Genomic DNA, 3,687 nt, shown 5'->3' on the forward strand with positions numbered 1-3,687 from the left:
GGTTTTAAACATATTATTTCTTCAGTATTCTTTTGTATATCTTTCACCAAGCTGTTGATTTGGTTTTCATGATTTTTCTGCATTGCTCTCATTTTTCCTCCCAATTTTTCCTCCACCTCCCTTAATTGCTTTTCTAAGTCTTTTTTGAGCTCATCCATAGTCTGAGCCCATTTTCTATTTCTCTAGGAGGTTTTGGATGTGGAAGATTTGATTTTGTCATCATCTGAGTATGTGTTTTGATCTTCCATGGGACTAAATAATTCTCTATGGTCAGATTCTTCTTCTTTTTCTGTTGTTTACTCATTTCTCAGTCCAGGACTAATTTACAGCACTTCCAAGGCTTTGGGGGGGTTTGGGGGGACCCCACTAGGACGTTTATTCCTCCAAGGTCTTATGCTCTCTTGCCAGTGCTTTGATATGTAGATGTCCCCCTACTTCCCTCTGCCCTAGAGCTATAGGGAGGGATCCTTCTCTCTTAGTATGGAAGCCCAAACTGCAATATCTAAGAGTAGGCAAACAGCACAGTCCTACCCCGAGGGAGAGCAGAGAAATCTCTGCAGACTTATTTCCTTTACTGTCTCTGGGGGTGCAGGTTGCTTTCTCCAGATTCTCCCTGCAGGTTCTGTGGCCTGTGCTCTTTATTCCACACTCATCCAGGTGCAGCAGAGTTCTCTCACTGCCCCTTCAAGCTGTTGCCGGTGATCTCTGGGCTGAGCTGGACTGCGCTGCACCCACGGCTTTTTTCCCAGCACTGGGTCCTGGCGAAACACACATCTTCCACGGAACTTCTACATTATCTTGGATTGGGAAAATATAACAGTCTTTCTCTGGGTTTTGCTCCTCTAAATTTTGGCTAGAGTCATCCTTTGTTTTTTTGGTGTTTCAGGATAAGGAGTTCCCGGGAAATGCTGCCTTCACGCCTCCATCTTGACTCCATGGAAGAATGAGTTTTTATCCCAGAAGCTGGAATCTTTGGATTTATCAAATAGTAGATTACTATAGTAATTTACTGTTGTCTCTTTTTCACCTAATTTATTCCATTGATCCACCACTCTATTTCTTACTCAGTATCAAACAGTTTTGATGACTGATGCTTTATAATATAATTTTTAGATCTGGTATGGCTAGGCTGTCTTCCTTTGCATGTTTTTTTTTATTCCTTGGATATTTTTCCTTCCATATGAATGCCTTCCATATGAATTCAGTTACTACTTTTTTTCTAGTTTGCTAAAGTAATTTTTTGAAAGTTTGATTGGTACAGCACTAAATAAGTATTTTAATTTAGGTACAATTGTCATTTTTATTCTATTAGCTCAGCCTCCCCATGAGCAACTGACATTTGCCCAATTATTTAGATTTGGTTTTATTTGGGTGAAAAGTGGTTTATAGTTGTTGTCATAAAGTTTCTGACTCTGCTTTGGCAAGTATGTTATCTGAAGTTATTTAAATGGAATTTCTCTTTCTATCTCTTGCTGAGGATTTATGTGGGTTTATTTTATATCCTGCAACTTTGCTAAAGTTGCTCATTGTTTCCAGTAGTTTTTAGATGATTTTCTAGAGTTCTTTAGGTATACCATCATATCATCTGCAAGAAGTGATTGTTTTGTTTCTTCATTATCAATTGTGGTTCTTTCAATTTCTTTTTCTTCTTTTATTGCTAAAGCTAACATTTCTAATACAATATTGAAAGATAGTGGTTATAGTGGGCATCCTAGTTCCACCCTGATCTTATATAAGTTTCTAGTTTATCCCCATGGTGCTTGTTGATGGTTTCAGATAGATATTGCTTATCATTTTAAGGAACATTTCATTTATTCCTATATTCTGTAGCATTTTTAGTAGGAATGAGTGTTGTATTTTGTCAAAAGCTTTTTCAGCATCTATTGAGAGCATATGATTTCTGTTAGGTTTGTAATTGATGTGGTAAATTATGCTGATAGTTTTCCTAATATTAAACCAACCCTGTATTCCTAGTACAAATCTGCTTTATCATAGTATATTATCCTAATGATAACTTGCTGTTATTGCTTTGCTAATATTTTATTTAAAATTGTTGCATCCATATTCATTAGGGAAATTGATCTATAATTTTTTTCTCTGTTTTGACTCTTCTTGGTTTAAGTATCTATTGGTGTCATAGAAGAAATTTGTCAGACCACCTTCTTCACCTATTTTTTCAAATAGTTTATATAGAATTGGAACCAATTGTTCCTTGAATATTTGGTAGAATTCACTTGTGAATCCATTTGGCTCTGGAGATTTTTTTAGTTGAATTTAAGCCTTTTATTTAATGTTACAAAAAATATTTAGTGAAACAGACCAAAACCCATATCATCATCGGACTCTTCAGATTCTTCTTTTTTTGCTTCCTCTTTCTTCTTCCCCTCAGCTGGGGCAGTTGCACTGGCAGGAGCAGCACCTCCAGCAGGGGTCTCACCTCCAGCTGCTGGGGCAGGTCCACCAACTCCTACATTGCAGATGTGAATTCCAATATTGACATTGGACAGAGCCTTTGCAAATAACCCAGGCCAGAATGGTTCAACATTCACACCTGCTGCTTTAATGAGGGCATTAATTTTATCTTCCATGACCATAACTTCCTCCATGTGAAGGATGAGGGAGGAGTAGATGCAGGCGAGCTTGCAGATGACCATTTCGGGGATGGAGGAGACTTGTTTGTAGTGGTGCTAACTGCTGGCCAAGTGGAGTCGCCTCAACACGGCCTTAGCTTCCAAACAAGAACTGAGCACCTTACAGACAACTGAGGGAGCTGGAGATATTTTTTAAGGAGTTCTTTGATGGCTTTTAGAATTTTTTTTTCTGAGAGAGGGTTAAGTATTTAATTTCCTCTTTTTAACCTGGGCAATTTATGTTTTTGTAAATATTCATCCATTTAACGTAGATTATTTAATTTATTGGAAAGCAGTTGGGCAAAATAGTTCTGAATTATTTTTTCCTCATTGGTGGTGAATTTACCTTTTTCATTTTGGATGCTAGCAATTTCTTTTCTTCTTTCTTTTTTAAATCAAATTAAACAAATGTTCATCTGTTTTAATGGGTTTTTTTTTTAGGTTTTTGCAAGGCAATGGGGTTAAGTGGCTTTCCCAAGGCCACACAACTAGGTAATTATTAAGCTACAGCTGGATTTGAACTCAGGTACTCCTGACTCCAGGGCTGGTGCTCTATCCATTGCACCACCTAGCTGCCCCTATTTTAATGGGGTTTTTTTCATAAAAACCAATTCTTGGTTTTATTTATTAGTTCAGTAGTTTTCTTACTTTGATTTTTATTAATTTCACTTTTAATTTTCAGTATTTCTAATTTGGTATTTAATTGGGGATTTAAAATTTGTTCTTGCTTTAACATTTTTTTAGTTTCATGCTCATTTCATTATCTCATTCTCCATTTTATTCATGTAAGCATTTAGAGATATAATATATCCCCTAATAACTATTTTGGCTGTATCCTATAATTGTTTGTATGTTATCTCGTATCATTGATTTGGATGAAATAATTAATTCTTCCTATGATTTGTTGTCTGAGCCACTCATTCTTTAAAATTAGGTTATTAATTTCCATGTAGTTTTAAGTCTATCTCTTCATGGCGCTTTATTGCACAAGATTTTTATTACATCATGGTCTGAAAAGGATGCTTTCAATATTTTTGCCTTTCTGCATTTGATTATG

General features: G+C 36.2%; 1 pseudogene; it reads right to left on the reverse strand.

Annotated features, from left to right (window-relative positions):
• Positions 1 to 2,306: 2,306 nt before the first annotated feature.
• Positions 2,307 to 2,802, reverse strand: LOC141492269 (large ribosomal subunit protein P1 pseudogene; annotated as a pseudogene).
• Between the last annotated feature and the right edge of the window lie 885 nt (positions 2,803 to 3,687).

The sequence above is a fragment of the Macrotis lagotis genome, chromosome 6 (assembly GCF_037893015.1).
Source record: "Macrotis lagotis isolate mMagLag1 chromosome 6, bilby.v1.9.chrom.fasta, whole genome shotgun sequence".
NCBI lineage: Eukaryota > Metazoa > Chordata > Mammalia > Peramelemorphia > Peramelidae > Macrotis > Macrotis lagotis.